The following is a 24,609-nucleotide window of genomic DNA, read 5'->3' as shown; positions in this document are numbered from 1 at the left end:
AAAGGTTGAAGTACAGGTTAAGTACAACCAATTGCGCAAGAGGATTCGGGAATGCGAAAGTGAGCACTGGGGAATTCAGGAAGCACATCAAAAGCTGATTGAAGAATGGAAAGACATGGTTGTCAGCGCCAACAAGTGGCTGGGATATTTGGAGCGGGGTTTAGTGGAGCTAGAAAGGAAGTTCATCCAGAGGATCGAAAATTGCCAGAATGCCGAGGGAAATGAAGGAGGACACCTGGCTAGAGCCTAGTTATTGATGGGACTGCGTGAGCTGGTGAAGCTGTTCAATGGAGCTAAAGATGCCGAGTCTGGGGAAGGTCCTTCTGGGACCAAGTAGTTAGGATCTTTTCATTTAAATGTAATAAGGCCAATGACCATTAGTGACATTTTATTTTCTGCTATTTTAGTGTTGTTTTAGGATTCGTCTTATTTTTATCAATAAAATGAGGCATTTAGCATTGTAAGTTCTCCAAATCAACTTATCGCTAGGCCTACCTCAGGCACAACGAGGCTCCCAAATTAGGACACGAATTATATTCTCGCACTATGTGTTTAAATATCGCAACCTCTTTTTCTTACAACCCACACTAACTTTCTACCTTTGTTTTTATTTTTTTTGTTTTATTCCCCTCCCCAAAGGTTAGTTCGTGCACTCTGGCATTATCATCATACTCCACAAGATCTAAGGGCCCTCCTCCTCCTCCTCCTCCGAGTCCTATCAGAAACAAGAACAAGGGAAAAATGGAAGATTTGAGCAACATCAAAAAGGAGAACTCAGTTGAAAGGGTAGAGGTTCCTCAGGGTATTCATGTTTCCAAGGAAAGTGCCTCTCAGCTCGAGCAAACGTTGTTGAAATTTCAGGAAGAACTGGACCAAGTTCGGAACTTGGCAAGTTTGTCGTTTTCCCTCACCACCCTAGATGTCAACTTTCCCAACACTCAAAACCCCACATCTCCACAAAACATCCTGAAACCACAAAACCAACCCACTCCCCATCACCACTGCAACACATGCCACACTTCAAACAATACCCCACTGCTCATCCCTGAACCACTAAACTCCACAAATGATCATCTCCACAACACCCCCATCTATGTGGAAACCATACCACACTATACTCAACCTATTTCAAGCACACCTGAGTCTGATGACAAAGACTCTCTTATCAGGAATCTGGCTGCAGACTCAAGAAGCTGACTAGCTGAGTTCAGGGTGTTGAAGGAAGCAAGGGGATCGTGGGATTGAATTACGAAGACCTTTGCATTCAGCCAGATGTCGAACTGCCCGAGGGGTACAAACCTCCCAAGTTCGAGATGTTTGATGGCACATGGGATCCCAAAGTCCATTTGAGGACCTACTGCAACAAGCTGGTAGGAGTAGGGAAGGATGAAAAGATTCGCATGAAGCTCTTTATGAGAAGCCTGAAAAGGGATGTTCTCTCTTGGTACATTAGCCAAGACCCAAAGAAGTGGTCGAATTGGGTAAGTATGGCATCCGATTTCATGACAGATTCAGATTCAACACGGAGAATGCGCCAGATGTGTTCTACATCCAGAACTTAAAGAAGAAAATTACGGACACATTCCGCGAGTATGCTACTCGTTGGATATCAGAAGCTGCTAAGGTCAGGCCGGCTTTAGAAGAAGAACAGATGAACAGGTTTTTTGTCCGGGCTCAAGACCCACAATATTATGAGAGGTTGATGTTGATTGAAGTCCATAAATTTCCCGACATCATTAAGCTAGGGGAAAGGATCGAGGAAGGTATTAAAAGTGGTGTCACACCTCCTTTTTCCGCCCCCGCGAGGGGTGAAGGAGTTTTCTCCAATTGAAGGACAGTCGAAACGGGATTTGTTTATTTATTCCAGAGTCGCCACCTGGGAATTTTATGGCGTCCCAAGTCACCGGTTTTAATCCCGAATCGAGGAAAATATGACTCTGTTTGTCTTTCTGCGAACTAGAAATCTGAGTAAGGAATTCTGTTAATTCGGGAGAAGGTGTTAGGCATTCCCGAATTCCGTGGTTCTAGCACGGTCGCTTAACCATTTTTATACTTGGCTTAATTATCTCTAAATACATTTTTTTTTCTGTTTCCTGTTTTTATTACCGCTTTTGTTTAGATTGTTTACAATTATAGACCTTTCTTGAAACGAATCACGCGTACGTATATTCGTATTATATATCTTTTATAAATGTAAAGAATCGTGTCACGCATACGTGTACCCAATAAGATTGATAATATTTTTTATATTTTATTATAAAAAAATTGATGTTCGAAATTGTGCTTAAAATAAAATTAAGAACATTCGTCACTCTTGTATGATTAAATAGTGAAATGCACATCTCGGGTTATATGAAATTAATTTAATATCCTCCGACGAATCTCCTTTTATTAAAAGTTTGGCTCAAAGTTGCGCGAACGCATAATCCGAACTGCCTTTAGAAAATGTAATTAGGTCACGCGAACGTATCCCTAATTTCACAAAATACTCTTGATGGTAATATAAAATTTCTACAAATGTTTATTATATCCCTCTATTTTTAAATATGAAAGTCATGGGAAATCACTGATTTGGACGCCTCCAAATTTCTTGAAAAGAATTCAAAATTTATTAGGTGTGGACCACAGGTTATATTTTTAAAAGTATGAATTATATACCTCAAAACTATTTAAATTTAATGATATGGAAAATAAATAACGTGCAACTAAATTTACCATTTTATTCGTGATTACAGTATCCGTATTTTGTTTATGTATTTTTAGTACTTGGTAATTATATGCACAATTTATTTGTTATTTTCCTAGGCTTAAGACTAAGTGTATATGTTTGAAAATTTACCAAAAAAAGCGAATTACGTGCAAAACTAGGAGAGAATTAATTGATAAACAAACTAATAGTTTTTGAAGAATTTTCATTATTCTATTCAGAGCGGACTCTATTTTGTATATCTTTGACTTAAAATGTTGCAATTCGTATTTATAAATCCCACCTCCTTCTCATCAACTTGTTTTTAGTCCAAAGTTATAATTATTTGGTTAATTTGCTTACGATGATTGAATTTGGGATAGATGAAATCAAACCAATTTTTATTCTCGGCCTATGCAAGCTATTTACAGACACTAAATATACACTTATTAAGAATCATTGACATTATTTTTTATATACTATTTTTAAGAAGTGAGTTAAAATAAATGGACAATTTGTTGATAAGAAAGAGAACTAATCTAAAAGTTGATTCAATAAAATGACATTACATGTAACGTAGTTATACATCTGAACCATTCGTAATATTCCAACATCGTAAACGTAACAGATTATATTAATTCATATTTCACCTATGGTTATACACATAACCGTTATCATGCCATATACGAACAAAATACAACTTACATGAATCTAGCTTTAAACAAAAATCGGATGTTTGACAAGATATGCTAGTAATGTAGTTTCTTGATATTTCCATACTATTCTATACTTAGCCAACAATATCACAAGATTTAATTAATGGCCAGCTTTCTGCCATGTTCTCTATCTTATAATTCGAATAAAGCTGTACTTATTGAGATTCTGAAATAGATTATATTATTACAAAGCTTAGGCGAATTTCAAAAGAGGATGATTAACTAACAGTTCTCACGTCAAGTGCAAGCTAATAGTTAATTTAAAAAAAAAACTCAACTAATGCTTTAAGATGAACAGAAAACATATTTGAAATTCTAGATTTCATTTACTTGCAATATTGAAGCTTTTCATGACATGAGTCTATAGATATGTACCTGGAAATGAGGGTAAAAGAGGTAAAGTTCAGCAGTAGCAGCAGCAACAAAAACCAGCAGGAAAATGCCAATGATTCAACAGATTTGAGCAAAACAGCAAGACCCGTGAAACCCAGACGCACAGTAGCAGGAATCTTAGGAAATTTTAGATTTAAACCAAACAATATCAACAAACAAACCCGGACAGATTCAAGGAAACAATGTTTCTGATTTTCTTTCTTTCTTCTCTATTTTCTGTTATGTTTTCTCCCTCCTGTGTGTGTGTGTGTGTGTGTGTGCTTTTTCTGTTTTTCTGTATATCTCTCTCTGTCTTCTTTCTATCCCTTTCTCTGTCAGTCCTCTCTATCTCCTCTGTTCTTTTTTTTTCCAGATCTCTTCCCTTTTTTTTTAAATCAATCCCTAACACCTCTTCTTATATAACTTATTTTCCTCCTTTTTTAGCCTACTGCCTGGACCCCTTTTTTCTTATCTAAAGCAGATTTTTCCCTTAAAATCTGCCACTAAAACTGCTTTTTCTAGTTAATCAGCACTTTCCCTTAATTTCAGCCTCTCCACTTCCTTTGGTTCCCCATTAGGATTAATTAATACCCTCACTGATAAAGCACTAGCACTAAAGTATTATACTAACTGTTTTGTTCCCCCAAACACCCCTGGAATGCCCTTACTATTACTGCCCTAACCAAACTGCCCACATTTAACATTTATCTAAACTAATATGCCTAACAGCTAACAATCAATTCCTAAAATAAATCAAACAACTATTATATCCTCACAGATTGTGCCAAACAGGGAACTGCAATGGCTATGATCGATACAGCATACCAAATGTCTAATAGCTAATTGACAAAGGCTAAATTCAAACTGGAACTAACAGACTGAACATTGAACTTGAACAAAAACATATTAACACCACACAGAACTCAGCAGAACCATTTAAACTGAAATTCAGACTTGAATCAATATGCATATGAAGGTGATGTGAATGCAAGTTCATTGCCAACTTAATGACAATGTCCTGAAATTAGGTGGCCATAGATCAAACATACACAACAACAATTGACGAACTTAACTGACTTATCAAACAAGAACAAATTAATTGGCAAGAACTAATTAACTGATTACCAACAACAAATGATAACAATCAATCCAAAATAGATAAACAGGTTGTTTCAATCAGCATTAACAGAAACAGGAATTTATAAAACAACTAATCGACGAACTTAATCGAGTCGATTACACATCCTATAACTATTCACAATAAAGAACATAAACAAGTTCAACCAAATAAAAAGGATACTGGGAATGAAAAGGTGACTTGAAAGAATGTGGAAAATTAATCAAAACTAAACTACACAAATACATGGATAAACAAAAACCATAGACACAGGAAAATAAAAAGGAAAAATACCTCCAACCTTCAGAACTCATACGGACACAGGCTTAACTTGGATTCGGACCTTTTGAGGTTGAACAAACTTTATTCAAAGTATTCTCAATTGAGAATACCTCGATTAAAGTCTCTTAGACCTCAATCCCTCATTTAATCGTACAAATTCCACGATTTGGCATTTTAGGGTTTCACTTTTTCTTAGATTTAGGGTTTGACCAATTCTGGGCAGATTTGAAGCGAACTAAGGACGACTTAGGGGTGAAGGAGGCTTAGGGGTCATTTGGTATGAATTTGAAAAGGATCTGGGCAGTTGCTGTTTGGCTCGAATCTTCGAATGAAGATTTGAGCAGTTCTAGGAGGATTCGACCTAAGCCATTACCGGATCTATGACGAGGGTAGTCAGGAGAAGCTATGGTGTTGATTTGGAAGCCATCATAGATGGTTGGGTTTTCAGGCCAACCTTCGATCGAAGATTCGAGACGTTGGGGCCTGATTCGAGGGATATGGGTTATGGATTTGGAACGGGGAGGTTAAGAGGAGTCGAGGGTGTTAAGATGGGGTCGTTTGGACCACCGGAACCGTCGTGAGGCGATTTTCGGTGGGTGGTTGACGGTGGTTACAGGCGGGGGTTCATCTGGTCTCTGAATACCAGAGACGAAGGGGAAATGGGGGAGGGGGGTATGGCCTAGAGAGCTTGGGGTATGGTTTATGACTTATATACGGGTGGGGTGGATGGACCATGGCCATTGGATCAACTGAGATCAATGGCCTGGATCAATTCCTATGAGGGGAACGATGTCGTTTGGTTGTAATTGGGTGCTGGTTTGAACCGGGCAACGGGTCGGGCCAGGGAATGTGTAAAGGAGATGGCCTTTGAGCCGTTGGATCATGCAGGATCAATGGCCGTGATTGATCGCCTGCTGAAACGACGTCACTCAGATGTCTTATGAGATTTGGAACAGGCAAAAGGGTGTTTGGATTGGGCTGTGAGGGGGTTAATTTGGTTTGGGCCTGGATTTCGGTCCAGGTCTGATTTATGACTCATTTCCTATTTTCCTTTTAAAAAAAATAAAAAAAAGTAAAATTAAACACATATTATTTAACACCCATAATAATTAATGCTCAAATTAGAAAATTTAAATAAAATTAATACAATGGCAAGAAACACATATGCATATTTTTTGTGATTTTTCCCTCTTTTAAAACCAACTATGGTTTATTTAATTCCTAAATATATTATTTTTTATTTTATTTTATCCTTTTATAAAAACCTAGGATTAATTAATTATAAAAATGCAACATTAATTCCTAAATGCATATGTACCTATATTACTATTTTTCTATATTTTTCCTTATTAAAAATAAAATAATCATGCACAAATAAAATGCCACGAAAAATTCAAAATTGCATACAAAGAAAAAATTATTTGTGATTTCTTTTGGAGTAATTCTTGTGAGGCAAAAATCACGTGCTCACAGCTGCCCCTCTTTGTCCGAAAATTCGAAGAGTTTTCGTGCAAAGATAAAGTGAGCGGATACGAGCGATTTTTGCCTGTTTGAATACTCCGTGGGAAACGTTTTTGAAAGATTTGACCGAACTTTGCTTCAAAGGTTTCCTTCATATCCCTGGCTAAAAGGGAATCAGGTCAATGTAGTTCGGGAAGTTTTGGTAGCTGGGACTACCATGGGACTGTAATGTTACTGTTGTTGCGTGCTGCTTTTACTGCTTGCTGACCTCCTTATTACACCCTGCCTAAAGAAAACAAAAAGCTAGACTAGACCATGGTATATGAATTACAAAATCTTATCTAGATCATGCCCTTGCGTTTCTTATTGCTTTGATGTCTTGGTGACTCCTTTGGTATCTTTTTGCTTCCGATTTGTCTTGTATTCTCCTTTGACCACCGATCTCGAACTACTTATTTCTTTTCGCATTGTTTTTCATTGCGTCTTGTACTTCCTTCCTCTGTTTGGGACTCTTGTTGTTTTCTGCTGGGGATTTGGTTGGATTCCTCTGCTTTATTGACTCTAAGTGTATTCCTCTATTATATGGGCGGGCTCTTGACTTCAACCAGCAATGTCAAAAATAAATTGCCATTCTGTTCTTCAGGGGGCTCCTGACCTCGATTACTTTGAAAATTAGTCGCCTTTCCGTTCTTCATGGGGCTCCTGACCTTGATTACTTCAACTGTCCTTCCTTGTTTTCCAGGTGGACGCCTGATTGCTGATATTTCAACTATTCTTCCTTGTTCTCCAGGTGGACGCCTGATTGCTGATATTTCAACTGTTCTTCCTTGTTCTCCAGGTGGACACTTGATTGCTGATATTTCAATTGCTCTTCCTTGTTCTCCAGGTGGACGCCTGATTGCTGATACTTCAACTGCTCTTCCTTGTTCTCCAGGTGGACGCCTGATTGTTAATACTTCCGTTGCTCTTCCTTGTTCTTCAGGTGGACGCCTGACTTCTTCCCTCACCGGGTGTTTCCTGAAACAAATATTGTTTTTGCCCCTGTTTTAAATCAAAGAAAATTTTGTTAGTTTAAGGCATGGTGGTTAGTTGTGGCATTCTTGCTGGGGTGGAGTTTCTCTTTGTCCTATTTTACCGCCTTGGAGTGGTTGAAAAAAACTGTTTTGTCCTCATAATTGATCCTTAACCGTAGGATCCCCACTGTTGTTTTCACTTCAAACTCTTTCAATCGTAATCATATGTCTCTCCTGACATTACTGAACCACCTTTCTGATTCAACTTTTCTCATACCCATATCTTATTTTCATCCTATTAATTCCCGTCCATCATGGCCGTATTTTGCGTTGTGCAATCTTGAATCTTGGTAGTATACCTTGACATTCCTTTTTATTTTCTTGGAACGAAACTTACCTCAAAACTTTAGAAGAGTAAGATTATTAGTGACGAAACATGACGATTTCGTCAATATAGAATGAAAAGAAAAATCCAAATTTGGATGACTGTTGGAGATAGGAATAAGGAACTTATCTGATTGGAGTTACTGGCACCAATGATCAGGGTATGCATTTTGGATTAATCAACCCAATCTATTTAACCAAACCTTTTCAATCTTTCTAAAACTTCCAGATCCCAATTTTACTTTTTGCCGACTTACGAACCTTGTTTGACTTGCAGTGTCTTAAAGAGTTTTCACCGACAAAACTTCCTCATTTGTTTATTTCTCAATTCCTTTTCGCCTTATGGTGCCTGCGAAGGTTTTCACCAATAAGACTCTCTCATGTTACTTTATCTCAGCTTTCGTCATCTCATGGTGCCCGTGCGGGTTTTCACCTATAAGACTCTCATTTTCATCGTTTTTCTTGTTTGGACCAGAGTGTTATGAACCATCTCCATTTGCTTGACTTCGCATTTTTCTAAGATTGATCGAAAGGTCTTTTGGTATGTGGTTGGAATGAAAGGGTATCAAGAGTTAAACAATTTTGATATGGGTTTAAAATTACAACTCTTGGAATCATTTTTCTTATTGCCAATACAATTCCTGCCCCAGTTTCTTGATTGGGGGTCTCTTGATGTTTCATTTTATGCACATTATGCATATTATGCACCATATGACCGAGCCGTGAGGCGCCTACGTATCCTCTTTGAGGAATCAGGTCAAACGTAGTTCACTTCTATAATTTTTCTTTTCTCCCTTTTTTTTTATTTTTTTTATTAATGATTCCAAAAGAGGGATAGGAAAGAAACAAAATATGGCTCAAAAGGGGGAATAAAGGATACAGTGTTTGGATAACAGAATAAATTGCCTTTGTCATTCCAATCTTCGAAATAATGGCAAATACAAACATTCAATAATTATACCAAAGAAAAATCATGCATAATATCTCTTTACCGCATCAGAATTGATAGCCATGTCTATGAATTTTCCTTCAACATCTGTTAAACATAATGCACCATTGGACAATACTCTGGTCACAATGAACGGTCCTTGCCAATTCGGGGCAAATTTGCCCTTTGCTTCAACCTGATGTGGAAGAATACGTTTCAGCACATGTTGACCCACTTCAAACTTTCGGGGACGCACCTTTTTGTTGTATGCTCTTGCTATTCTTCTTTGATACAATTGGCCATGACATACTGCTGCCAATCGTTTTTCATCAATCAAGTTTAACTGTTCCAAACGGGTTTTGACCCATTCATCATCATCAATCTTAGCTTCGGCGACGATCCGAAGGGAAGGAATTTCAACTTCAGCAGGAATTACCGCCTCAGTGCCATATACCAACAAATAAGGAGTTGCTCCTACCGAAGTGCAAACAGTAGTGCGATATCCCAACAACGCAAATGGTAATTTTTCGTGCCATTGTCTTGAACCTTCTACCATTTTCCGAAGTATCTTCTTTATGTTTTTGTTGGCTGCCTCGACTGCTCCATTCGCCTTGGGCTGATATGGGGTGGAGTTGCAATGTATAATCTTAAACTGTTGACATACTTCTCTCATTAAGTTACTGTTAAGATTAGCACCGTTATCTGTGATGATCACCTTTGGGATTCCAAATCGACATATGATATTTGAGTGAACAAAATCGACCACAGCTTTCTTGGTCACTGATTTGAATGTTTTGGCCTCAACCCATTTGGTGAAATAATCAATGGCTACCAGAATGAACCTGTGCCCATTGGATGCTGCCGGCTCAATTGGTCCAATAATATCCATGCCCCAAGCGACGAAGGGCCATGGTGCCGACATTGTGTGCAACTCGGATGGTGGAGAATGAATCAAATCCCCGTGTATCTGGCATTGATGACACTTGCGCACAAAACTGATACAATCTCGCTCCATGGTAAGCCAATAGTAACCAGCTCGGAGAATTTTCTTTGCCAACACATATCCGCTCATGTGGGGTCCGCAAACTCCCGAATGTACTTTAGACATGACAACCGTGGCTTGTTTAGTATCTACGCTCGTAATAATCCAAGGTCTGGTGTTCTTTTATACAAAACTCCTCCACTTAAGAAGAATCCATTCGCCAACCGTCTAATGGTTCTCTTTTGATCCCCTGTGGCTTGCACTGGATATATCCCCATTCTGATATACTCCTTGATGTCGTGGAACCATGGTTCACCATCAAACTCTTCTTCAACCATGTTGCAGTAAGCGTGCTGATCGTGGACTTGAATATACAGTGGATCCACATAAGCTTTGTCCGGATGGTGCAATATTGATGCCAGGGTAGCCAATATATCGACAACCTCATTATGGATCCTTGGAATATGCCTGAACTCCACTGATCGAAACCGTTGACAGAGATCATGTAAACATTGTCGGTACGGTATGAGCTTCAGGTCTCGTGTTTCCCATTCTCCTTGAATCTGATGTACCAGAAGATCCGAATCTCCCAAGATCAAAAATTCCTGGATACCCATGTCTGCAGCTAGCCTTAACCCCAAAATACAGGCTTCATACTCCGCCATATTATTGGTGCAATAAAACCGAAGTTGAGCCGTAACAGGATAATGATGCCCGGTTTCAGAAATAATTACAGCTCCTATCCCGACTCCTTTCATGTTAGCAGCCCCATCAAAGAAAAGTTTCCAGCCAGGTTTTTCAATTTGCTCCATCTCACCGATATGCATTATTTCTTCATCGGGAAAATAAGTTCTCAAGGGCTCGTACTCTTCGTCGACCGGATTTTCGGCCAAATGATCGGCCAATGCTTGGGCTTTTATTGCAGTCCGAGTCAGATAGATGATGTCAAATTCTGTGAGCAATATCTGCCACTTTGCAAGTCTCCCTGTTGGCATAGGCTTTTGAAAAATATATTTCAACGGATCCAGGCGCGAAATGAGGTAATTAGTGTATGATGACAAATAGTGTTTCAATTTCTGAGCTACCCAAGTTAGGGCGCAACATGTCCTTTCCAGATGAGTGTACTTAACCTCATAAGCTGTGAACTTCTTGCTAAGGTAGTAGATGGCCTGTTCCTTTCTGCCGGTGATGTCGTGTTGCCCCAGTACACTACCAAATAAGTTTTCTAAGACTGTCAAGTAAAGAATCAAAGGTCTTCCTAGTTCTGGCGAAACCAGCACGGGTGGGTTTGACAAGTATCCTTTTATCTTATCAAATGCTTCTTGATACTCATCAGTCCACTTGACCGCAGCATCCTTCTTCAACAATTTGAAAATAGGCTCACAGGTTGTCGTGAGCTGAGCAATAAACCTGCTGATGTAATTCAACCTCCCTAACAAACTCATTACTTCAGTTTTGTTCCTTGGAGGTGGCAATTATTGGATGGCTTTGATCTTTGATGGGTCTAGCTCGATGCCTCATCGACTGACTATGAATCCCAACATCTTTCCAGATGGAACACCAAATGCACACTTGGCAGGGTTAAGCTTGAGGTTGTACCTGCAAAGTCTCAGGAAGAATTTCCTCAAATCCCCAACGTGGTCGGCCTGATGCTTTGATTTTATGATCACATTGTCCACGTATACCTCAATCTCCTTATGTATCATATCATGAAACACCATGGTCATTGCTCTCATGTAAGTTGCCCCGGTGTTCTTCAAACCAAATGGCATTACCCAGTAGCAATAAGTTCCCCATGGGGTGATGAACGCCGTCTTTTCTGCATTTTCTTCATCCATCAGAATTTGATGATACCCGACATAACAATCCACAAAACATCATATCTCATTCTTGGTACAATTATCGATCAAAATATGGATATTGGGCAATGGGAAGTTATCCTTTGGACTTGCTTTGTTGAGATTGCGGTATTCGACGCATACTCTAATCTTGCCGTCTTTCTTTGGCACAGGAACGACATTAGCCAACCAATCAGGATATCGAGTGACTCGAATGACCTTTGCCTCCAACTGTTTGGTGATTTCTTCTTTAATTCTCACACTCATATCAGGTTTGAACTTTCTCAATTTTTGCTTGACAGGAGGCACCATTGGATCAGTGGGCAATTTGTGAACCACTAAATCAGTGCTCAAGCTTGGAATATCGTCATATGACCATGCAAAAACATTTTTGAATTCGATGAGTGCTTTAATTAACTCTTCCCGGATCTTTGGTTCAAGGTGGACACTTATTTTAGTTTCTCGGATATTATTCGTGTCTCCTATGTTGATGTCTTCGGTATCACTCAGGTTAGGTTTGGTTTTTTCTTCAAAATGAATTAACTCTTTACTAATCTCTTCGAAAGCCTCATCCTCATCATATTCTGATTCATAATCACAATATACTTCTTGAATTATTATTTCGGAACCAGATTGATTTTTAAGACTGGGCTGAGGATTCCTTATGCATGCCATATCACTAGAGCCAGCGTAAAAAGGACTGTACATAAAAAGAAGAAAAAGAAAAGAAAAACTATCAGGAATGATAATGAAAAGGAAACTGTATTTCATTGGATGATGAAAGATAACAAGGTTTGCATACTTCAAACAAACTGTAAGATAAACATTGGGATTACAACCCTGAAGTAACCCAAACAAACTGAAGGAAAATCAAAATAAACTACCAAGACTCCTTTCGAATGGGGAGAGGAGTGGCTTTCCAATTATTAAGCTTTGTCTCTGGCCCAACGAATTGAACTTCCGCGTTGCTAGAACCTTCACCACTTTCCACCATGTTCACATCGTCAAACAGCTTTTCAACTCTTTCTATTAATTCCTCCTCAGGATTAATCCTGGATTTAGGAATTGTTGTTATCGGGTGATTTCTGGTACCGAACTTGACAAAAGACTTTGATAGATGTGGAACTAGCTTTGGAAGGACCCATGCCTTCTGTTTTGGCTTTCTGGCCTTTCTCGCGTTTCTGACAGTGGGTATGAATCTCAATCCAAATGTTCCCCAGTTCTCAGGAAGAGATACTGGTTGTATAATGCCTTGCAAAGATGAACCCAAACCTTTTCCGGGTACAAAACCATTCTTTAACATTTCATAGGCTACCATGACTGATGCGGCGGTTATCTTTGGATTCGGAATGTATTTCCCCTCCGGAATTTTCACTACCAACATTGTGTCGGAAACCTGGTAAACCCATGGTCCCTGGTCATTTTCTATTCCCTCGACCGGTACAATGGCACTGCTGTGAGCATTTAAACTGTCTTCCCCATGCACAACTATTTCTTGTTTATCCCATTCAAACTTGACCACCTGGTGTAGTGTTGATGGGACTGCTTTAGCAGCATGGATCCATGGTCGACCCAACAGTAAATTATAAGAAACAGCTATATCCAACACCTGAAACTCCATTGTGAATTCAACTGGCCCTATTGTCAGTTCCAGTACTATGTCGCCAAATGAATCTCTGCTTCCACCGTCAAATCCCCGTACGCAAATACTATTCTTTTGGATCCTATCCTCTTTTATTTTCAACTTGCTTAGAGTGGAGAGAGGGCAGATGTTTGCGCTTGACCCGTTGTCAACCAACACCCGGGTCACTATGGAGTTTTCACATTTTAAGGTGAGGTAAAGATCTCTGTTGTGCTCAGTACCTTCCATAGGCAATTCGTCATCAGAAAATGTGATTCTGTTTGCCTCAAAGATTTTGTTGGCTATTTTTTCAAAGTGATTCACGGAGATTTTATCAGGAACGTGTGCCTCGTTCAAGATCTTCATTAAAGCTCGACGGTGCTCGTCTGAATGGATCAGCAATGATAATAACGAAATTTCAGCGGGCGTCTTTTTCAATTGTTCCACGATAGAATAATCGTGGAGCTTCATCTTTCTCAAGAATTCTTCCGCTTCTTCTTCCGTCACAACTTTCTTCATTGGTGTTGGATTATTTTTAGTTTTTCTTAACTCTTCGGGAATAAAACATCTTCCTGAGCGAGTCAAGCCTTGCACCTCACAGACTTCTTCCTTGACTTCTTTTCCTTTGTACATTACCGTCACCCGTTCGTAGTTCCATGGAATGGCCTTGTTGTTGATCACTGGTAACTGGGTTACTGGCTTGATAATAACCCGATCTACACGGGCTCCTTCCACGACTATGATGGGTTTGTTGGCGACCCCTGGTACAATCACTTTTGATCCTTCCTGCTTTGTAGCAACTTTGCTCGAAGATCCCTTCTTAACTACCATAGATGGCTCATCACCATTTTTGTTCTGCTTAGGTACCGACTTCTCCTCTGTTAACTGTTCATCTGTCTTGGCTTCATGAGACCGAATCATCATGATGGTTTGTGATGGCTTCTTTGTTTCTCCATCAGCCCGTACTATTTCTATCATATTGGCCTCCTGATGAGCTAGCATTGGATTTCTGTTGATATTGGGAGCTTCGGGGGGTTTGAACTTCAATTTTATTAGTATCAATCAGCTCTTGTATTGCATTCTTTAAATGCCAGCACTTTTCTGTATCATGGCCTGGTGTACCAGAACAATACTCACAGCTAACGGTGTAGTCCAGATTCTTTGGAGGAGGATTGGGCAGCTTGGATTGTATCGGCCTTAGCATATCTAGCTGTCTTAGCCTGTGGAACAGACTAGTGTAGGATTCTCCCAATGGAGTGAAGGTTTTCTTTTTCTGTCCCCTTTCACCCCTGAATACTTGATTAGGCCTGAAACCTGGTCCGGGGTAGGTTCGCGGATAATGATAGGTACTTGGTATGACAGGAGCACACCAATGAGCGTGGGCAGGTGGCTAATTGTATGCTTGCGCATGGTTGACGAAAAAATGAGGTTCCGACGGGTGATAGTAGTGTTGGGGTGAATTGTGGTGGTAAGTTGATTGGTGGGGTCGATGCTGATTGTAGTAATGAGGTGAACCTCTGGATCCCGACCAAGTTCCTGAATCAACCACCGCCGCTTCCTCCCTTTTCTTCTTTCCAATCCCTCCTACTCCGCCTTGAATAGCTTGAGTAGTTGCCTTAATAGCCAAATAACTCATGATTTTATTCATCTTGAGGCCTTCTTCCACCATACCTCCCATCTTCATTACTTCGTTGAATGATTTTCCTATCGCTGAAACCAAATGGGCATAGTAAGTTGGCTCCAAGGCTTGTAGGAAGTAGTCTACCATTTCACTTTCCTTCATAGGAGGATCCACCCTTGCTGCCTGTTCCCTCCACCGGAAACCATACTCTCTAAAGCTTTCATTGTGCTTTTTCTCAAATTTTGTCAGGGATAGTCGATCTGGGATGATTTCCAGATTGTATTGGAAGTGACACGTAAATGCCTGTGCCAGGTCATCCCAGGTGTACCATCTCCCATGGTCCTGGCGGGTATACCACTCCAAAGCTGATCCGCTCAAACTTTGACTAAAGTAAGCCATTAGTAATTCGTCTCTTCCCCCAGCTCCTCTCATCTTTCTGCAGAAACCCCTCAAGTGGGCTACTGGATCGCCGTGCCCGTTGTATAGGTCAAATTTGGGCATCTTGAAACCAACTGGTAATTGCACATTTGGGAACAAGCATAAGTCCTTGTAGGCCACACTGACATGCCCTCCTAACCCTCGCATATCTCAGAATGATTGTTCTAGGCTTTTGACCTTCCTGAACATCTCTTCTTGTTCGGTATTTTTGACGGGCTTGTCAATTTCTGTTGGGAGGTCAAAACGAGGAGTAAATGAATGGATTTTGGAGGCTTTGAAAGTAGGCTCTGAGGGGTAGTATTGGTTATCCTGGGCCTGGAATATAGGCTCACTAGGAGATTTGTGGAATGTAGCTGTGGGAGGTGCCACGAAGATAGGAGCTACTGGTGGAGGAGGGTATGGAACAGGTTTAGGAGGTGGAAACTGCGGTGTATGAGAGGTGGTGCCTCGGTAGTGCTGGTAGATGGGGAAACTCGGGGATAGTTCAGTGGTAGAACTATCCTAAGTTTGGGCTAGTGATGGGGTGGAGGCAGGGTTAGCTGGGTAAGATGGGGGTGATTGCCCTGTAGACCAGGCCCGATACATCTCGGCCATTTGCTGCTTAAGTTTAATCATCTCTTCTTTCATTTTACCGACGTCCATCTCCTCTATCTCAATACTTGTGCCGACATCTGGGATAGACATGCTTTCGGGTATCAGTACTTTTGATCTGGTGTGATAATGATAATATGCCAGTATACTCTTAGAAAAACTAACTGCTTGAATTCTGGAAATGAACAAACTTGTTAGTCTTGAGAGTTTAACACATATATAATTACACGTTGAGATGCAATGTTCCTAGACAAATAACCCTTTTCTATCATGCATTTGCTCGGCTGCTTGTGTCATCCCAGCTTTTCTTGACCTTTCTTTTTTATTGTTACTCACTCTTTATTTTATTCTTTTATGATTGTGGTCGAATCTTATAGAGATTGCCTACGTATCATGCCCCCGCATGAATCAGACCTTGCATAGTTCGGACGTAAGGCAATTGTCAACACTTTTATTTATTCTTGAAATAATACAAAGATGGAACAGACACTACATTTGGAAAACATTATAAGAAAATGGTTTAAAAAACTCGACACAAACCCAAATCAAACAAAAGACACAACTCTTAACAGCTCTGAACATGCTCCACTTCCCACTTTTGTTTTCAATTATTGGATCATCTGCTCACGGTGGGGCTTGACCCGGCTGACCTCCTAGTGTGCGATACATTCTTTATAACTCCATTGCCAGATAACGGGCAAAAATAGGTGCATGCTCTATAAACCTTTCATAATCCATCCCTTGGCAGTTTACATAACTTTGAGAGGCGTAAACCACTAAATCATGGATTTGTGCCCTGAAATCTTGGAGACGTTGGTCTTGGTTTTGCAGTTGCTATTGGTGAGTGGTGGCTATATCTTTGATACAGTCTTCACGATCTAAAGCTGACTCTAATTGAGCTCGGAGTCTGGCCTGATCGAGTCTTGCATGTGCTCTTTCTCTGTTGATGTCGGCGTGCTGATGTTCTCTATTGTATCTTCTTGCTTCTTTCAATTGTGCATGGAGTTGAATTTCTGAATGCATCCAACGGTCTTTCTCTTTCTTGAATTGTGCCCTGTCTTCTACGGATTGCCTTACTTGGCGTTCCTTATTAGATCTGGCCTCCTCGTTTAATTGTTGTATTCTTTCTTTAGCTTTGCTCAACACCTTTTCGGTTTTTGCCAAAATGGAATCACAATCTTTCATTTTTTCCAAAAGATTGACGATGATTTTTTGATCTTTCCAACTCCTCATTGGTGTTTCAGAAGCTTTCTTCTTTTTTTGAAATTGAGCGTGAAGATTTTTATTCTCACAAGCCTGACTCTTCTTCTCGCCTTCTGCTTCTTGTGCTTGTAAGTCTTTCTCCAAATTGAGGTTCATTAGATTTTCCTTTAAGGCATGGATAGTCGCTTTGTATCCCTTTTCCTTTTCTCCCCAAATCAATCGCTCTTGGATTTTATCGTTGAAGGTTTGAACATGGGGTCTTTTTATTGGCCTTCTTAGATCGGGTTCTGGTGCATCATCCATGCGGGATCGTTTCTCAAACCATCTTGCATATCCTGGATTTATCTCGCCTTTTGTTGTGTCTGGAACTTGAGTATCATCTTTCAAGTATCGACATCCATTCCACATCTGCTGAACTAAAGCCTCGGGAAGAGTGGCTTCGGGATGTAACTCGATTACTTGCATACTCAAATCCTAATCATCAGGCACCACTTGGTATCTCCCTAGTTGTCTTAGAACTCGCTGTGGTGCATATGGCTGGACGCTTCTCAATCCCAATAGCAGCAAATAACTATTCAAGGTTGACATGTGTATTACTTCCCTTACCGGGAGCCATCCCAAAGTCCACTCAATTTGATTTGCCGTTAAAGATCTTAGATGAGATACCCAGGCTTCCATCCCTTCTGGAGACTTATAATATTTTATTCTTTCTTCATAACTCTTGATAAAATTATCATTGCTTGGACCATACTGCATGAACTTGGGCTGATGTTGGAGATGTTCAATCATCCACATTTGCAACAAAATTGTGCACCCTTCGAAGACCTTTGCCCCTGATTTACATAAAGTCAATGCCCGATAAATGTCGGAGAGAATGATCGGGGCGAGGGTGTGATTTTCCTTGGTAGTGAGGACCTGTACGACTTTTGCTGTGCGAATATTAATTGTTAGTTCTTTGTTTGGGAAGACCATGATTCCCAGAAAAGCCACCATGAAAGCGAAGCGTCGGTGAATCTCCTAGGTGTCTTTGTTCTGTTTGTTAGTAAGTCCCTTTTCATGAATTTCAAATCCGTCTGACTTTCCGAACCTTGAATATAGGAAGTTGAAAGAACAACACCCGTTGACAACATTGTATTTTCTGATTTGATTACTGATGTTTAGAAGACCAAAGAATCGATGCACCGAGGGAGCCTTTGGGAATATCAGATTTTGATTTCTTAAATCTCCGTCAAAACCAGCATATCCAGCTATCTCTTGAAATGTAGGAGTAAGCTCGAAATCAGAGAAACGAAAGACGTTGTGAACAGGGTCCCAAAAAGTTACTAACGCCGCAATCAAATCATCACGTGGTTTAACTTTCATAATATCTGTAAGAGTTCCCAAATGCTTAACGACCCATTTCTGACCATCTTCTCCTAACTCATGCCACCACATTTGAAGCCGAAATAGAAACTCATCTACATCTGCGAATTGTGGGTTTTGGGTGGTGCTCATTTTGTATCTGCGATTAATTTTAACAAAATCAAAACTCGTTTTGAAAACCAACACTCATAAAAAGAAAAATCATTTTTTTTTATTTAACACTTCTTCTTTTTTTAAAAAAAAAAATGTAAAACTATTTTGGGAATTCTCTAAAACAGCCCATTTTATTTGTCACTCTCACAATGATTTTTTTTTTTCAATTAAGCTGGTCAACATGCAAATCCGAGGCAAATGAATGCGCAAGTAGCAAGTAGGATGTATTAGGATGGTCTTTTCATTTCGGGTTCACCTGTCCTAGACAGACCCAACCCCTGTGTTGAGTCTTCAAGGTCAAATGTATATGATGCAAATAGACGTTCCTACTAGGGATCCGGTACGAGGCTGAGTTATTCTAAGTGAAAAACCTGAGGCAGATTGTTCTAGACCTGGCTTACCCAAACGGACAGTTTGAGCCGAAGTGGGAGCAACATACCGGGAGCACGAAAGTCTACCCGGCCTAGTTACTTGTCCCAACTTCGTCTTATTTGGTATGACTTTTAACAGAAAGGTGGGCCACGCGCACGTGTGCACCATAAATTCAGAAGACTCAGAAAGAAGGAGGGTTTCGTAGCAGTTTTATATACACAATTCAGATAATATTAGAGCGGTAAAAAGCAACATTTAGCACATTAAGCATAAACATGTAAAAATCAGATAAAAGCCAACTATAACAGTTATTTTAAGCTCGAATTCTTAAACCCTGAACCAGTGGTTCTGGGTTCGAGTCCTCAGCAGAGTCGCCAGAGCTGTCACACCTCATTTTTCCGCCCCCGCGAGGGGTGAAGGAGTTTTCTCCAATTGAAGGACAGTCGAAATGGGATTTGTTTATTTATTTCAGAGTCGCCACCTGGGAATTTTATGGCGTCCCAAGTCACCGATTTTAATCCCGAATCGAGGAGAATATGACTCTGTTTGTCATTCTGCGAACCAGAAATCTGAGTAAGGAATTCTGTTAATTCGGGAGAAGATGTTAGGCATTCCCGAATTCCGTGGTTCTAGCACGGTCGCTTAACCATTTTTATACTTGGCATAATTATCTCTAAATACATTTTTTTCTGTTGCCTGATTTTATTACCGCTTTTGTTTAGATTGTTTACAATTATAGACCTTTCTTGAAACGAATCACGTGTACGTATATTCGTATTATATATCTTTTATAAATGTAAAGAATCGTGTCACGCATATGTGTACCCAATAAGATTGATAATATTTTTTATATTTTATTATAAAAAAATTGATGTTCGAAATTGTGCTTAAAATAAAATTAAGAACATTCGTCACTCTTGTATGATTAAATAGTTAAATGCACATCTAGGGTTATATGAAATTAATTTAATATCCTCCGACGAATCTCCTTTTATTAAAAGTTTGGCTCAAAGTTGCGCGAACGCATAATCCGAACTGCCTTTAGAAAATGTAATTAGGTCACGCGAACGTATCCCTAATTTCACAAAATACTCTTGATGGTAATATAAAATTTCTACAAATGTTGATTATATCCCTCTATTTTTAAATATGAAATTCATGGGAAATCATTGATTTGGACGCCTCCAAATTTCTTGAAAAGAATTCAAAATTTATTAGGTGTGGACCACAGGTTATATTTTTAAAAGTATGAATTATATACCTCAAAATTATTTAAATTTAATGATATGGAAAATAAATAACGTGCAACTAAATTTACCATTTTATTCGTGATTACAGTATCCGTATTTTGTTTATGTATTTTTAGTACTTGGTAATTATATGCACAATTTATTTGTTATTTTCCTAGGCTTAAGACTAAGTGTATATGTTTGAAAATTTACCAACAAAAAAAAAAGCGAATTACGTGCAAAACTAGGAGAGAATTAATTGATAAACAAACTAATAGTTTTCGAAGAATTTTCATTATTCTATTCAGAGTGGACTCTATTTTGTATATCTTTGACTTAAAATGTTGCAATTTGTATTTATAAATCCCACCTCCTTCTCATCAACTTGTTTTTAGTCCAAAGTTATAATTATTTGGTTAATTTGCTTACGATGATTGAATTTGGGATAGATGAAATCAAACCAATTTTTATTCTCGGCCTATGCAAGCTATTTACAGACACTAAATATACACTTTGTAAGAATCATTGACATTATTTTTTATATACTATTTTTAAAAAGTGAGTTAAAATAAATGGACCATTTGTTGATAAGAAAGAGAACTAATCTACAAGTTGATTCAATAAAATGACATTACATGTAACGTAGTTATACATCTGAACCATTCGTAATATTCCAACATCGTAAACGTAACGGATTATATCAATTCACCTTTCACCTATGGTTATACACATAACCGTTATCGCGCCATATACGAACAACATAACCGTTATCACGTCAAGTGCAAGATAATAGTTAATTTTAAAAAAAAATAAACTCAACTAATGCCTTAAGATGAACAACAAACATATTTGAAATTCCAGATTTCATTTACTTGCAATATTGAAGCTTTTCATGACATGAGTCTATAGATATGTACCTGGAAATGAGGGTAAAAGAGGTAAAGTTCAGCAGTAGCAACAACAACAAAAACCAGCAGAAAAATGCCAATGATTCAACAGATTTGAGCAAAACAGCAAGACCCGTGAAACCCAGACGCACAGTAGCAGGAATCTTAGGAAATTTCAGATTTAAACCAAACAATATCAACAAACAAACCCGGACAGATTCAAGGAAACAATGTTTCTGATTTTCTTTCTTTCGTCTCTATTTTTCTGTTATGTTTTCTCCCTCCTGTGTGTGTGTGTGTGTGTGTGCTTTTTTCTGTTTTTCTGTATATCTCTCTCTCTCTGTCTTCTTTCTATCCCTTTCTCTGTCAGTCCTCTCTATCTCCTCTGTTCTTTTTTTTTCGATCTCTTCCTCTTTTTTTTAAATCAGTCCCTAACACCTCTTCTTATATAACTTATTTTCCTCCTTTTTCAGCCTACTACCTGGACCCCTTTTTTCTTATCTAAAGCAGATTTTTCCCTTAAAATCTGCCACTAAAATTGCTTTTTCTAGTTAATCAGCACTTTCCCTTAATTTTAGCCTCTCCACTTCCTTTGGTTCCCCATTAGGATTAATTAATACCCTCACTGATAAAGCACTAGCACTAAAGTATTATACTAACTGTTTTGTTCCTCAAACACCCCTGAAATGCCCTTACTATTACTGCCCTAACCAAACTGCCCACATTTAACATTTATCTAAACTAATCTGCCTAACAGTTAACAACCAATTCCTAAAATAAATCAAACAGCTATTATATCCTCACAGATTGTGCCAAACAGGGAACTGCAATGGCTATGATCGATACAGCATACCAAATGTCTAATAGCTAATTGATAAAGGCTAAATTCAAACTGGAACTAACAGACTGAACACTGAACTTGAACAAAAACATATTAACACCACACAGAACTCAGCAGAACCATTTAAACTGAAATTCAGACTTGAATCAATATGCATATGAAGGTGATGTGAATGCAAGTTCATTGTCAACTTAATGACAATGTCCTGAAATTAGGTGGCCATAGATCAAACATACACAACAACAATTGACGAACTTAACTGACTTATCAAACAAGAACAAATTAATTGGCAAGAACTAATTAACTGATTACCTACAACAAATAATAACAATCAATCCAAAATAGATAAACAGGTTGTTTCAATCAGCATTAACAGAAATAGGAATTTATAAAACAACTAATCGATGAACTTAATCGAGTCGATTACACATCCTATAACTATTCACAACAAAGAACATAAACAAGTTCAACCAAATAAAAGGGATACTGGGAATGAAAAGGTGACTTGAAAGAATGTGGAAAATTAATCAAAACTAAACTACACAAATACATGGATAAACAAAAACCATAGACACAGGAAAAGAAAAAGGAAAAATACCTCCAACCTTCAGAACTCATACGAACACAGGCTTAACTTGGATTCGGGCCTTTTGAGGTTGAACAAACTTTATTCGAAGTATTCTCAATTGAGAATACCTCGATTAAAGTCTCTTAGACCTCAATCTCTCATTTAATCGGACAAATTCCACGATTTGGCATTTTAGGGTTTCACTTTTTCTCATATTTAGGGTTTGACCAATTCTGGGCAGATTTGAAGGGAACTAAGGACGACTTAGGGGTAAGGGAGGCTTAGGGGTCATTTGGTATGAATTTGAAAAGGATCTGGGCAGTTCCTGTTTGGCTCGAATCTTCGAATGAAGATTCGAGCAGTTTTAGGAGGATTCGACCTAAGCCATTACTGGATCTATGACGAGGGTAGTCAGGAGAAGCTATGGTGTTGATTTGTAAGCCATCAGAGATGGTTGGGTTTTCAGGCCAACCTTCGATCGAAGATTCGAGACGTTGGGGCCTGATTCGAGGGATATGGGTTATGGATTTGGAACGGGGAGGTTAAGAGGAGTCGAGGGTGTTAAGATGGGGTCGTTTGGACCATCGGAACCGCCGTGAGGCGATTTTCGGTGGGTGGTTGACAGTGGTTACATGCGGGGGTTCATCTGGTCTCTGAATATCAGAGACGAAGGAGAAATGGGGGGGTATGGCCTAGGGGCGTGGGGTATGGTTTATGACTTATATACGGGTGGGGTGGATGGACCATGTCCGTTGGATCAACTGAGATCAACAGCCTGGATCAATTCCTATGAGGGGAATGGTGTCGTTTGGTTGCAATTGGGTGCTGGTTTGAACCGGACAACGGGTCGGGCCAGGGAATGGGTAAAGGAGATGGCCTTTGAGCCGTTGGATCATGCAGGATCAATGGCCGTGATTGATCTCCTGCTGAAACGACGTCGCTCGGATGTCTTATGAGATTTGGACCGGGCAAAAGGGTGTTTGGATTGGGCTGTGAGGGGGGTTAATTTGGTTTGGGCCTGGATTTCGGTCCAGGTCTGATTTATGACTCATTTCCTATTTTCCTTTTAAAAAAATAAAAATAAAGTAAAATTAAACACATATTATTTAACACCCATAATAATTAATGCTCAAATTAAAAAATTTAAATAAAATTAATACAATGGCAAGAAACACATATGCATATTTTTTGTGATTTTTCCCTCTTTTAAAACCAACTATGGTTTATTTAATTCCTAAATATATTATTTTTTATTTTATTTTATCCTTTTATAAAAACCTAGGATTAATTAATTATAAAAATGCAACATTAATTCCTAAATGCATATGTACCTATTTTACTATTTTTCTATATTTTTCCCTATTAAAAATAAAATAATCATGCACAAATAAAATGCCACGAAAAATTCAAAATTGCATACAAAAAAAAATTATTTGTGATTTCTTTTGGAGTAATTCTTGTGAGGCAAAAATCACGTGCTCACAAGTGGTATGGTCACAAACTTTGAAGCATTACAAGCCACAAACAAGGATCTACAGTTTGGTGGCACGTCCAAGAAAAGGGATGTGAGTGTCGTGATGGTTGCACAGAGAACAAAGTCCCCAATCAAATACCAAACCTACCCATTACCTCCACTCACATATCAGCCTACCCCAAATTACCAAGCACCATTGCCCTCTTACCAAGCTCCACCGCCTACTTACCAATCATCTCCACTTCCCATATATCATCCCACTTCACCCAGATACGCTCAACCCGCACCTGTCTACCAAGCCTACAACACCCAACAAGCCCACTATCAATCACCTCCTCCTCGCTAAAATTTCCCTAGACCCCGACCAAACTTCGACCGTAGACCCCCCAAACAGTATATCGCCATTGCTGAACCTATCAACCAGTTGTATGAAAGGCTCAAAGCTTCTGGTTATGTCACCCCTATCCCTT

Source organism: Nicotiana tabacum, chromosome 7 (assembly GCF_000715075.1).
Source record: "Nicotiana tabacum cultivar K326 chromosome 7, ASM71507v2, whole genome shotgun sequence".
In the NCBI taxonomy this organism is placed as follows: Eukaryota; Viridiplantae; Streptophyta; class Magnoliopsida; order Solanales; family Solanaceae; genus Nicotiana; species Nicotiana tabacum.
Note: the sequence above shows the minus strand (reverse complement) of the source record.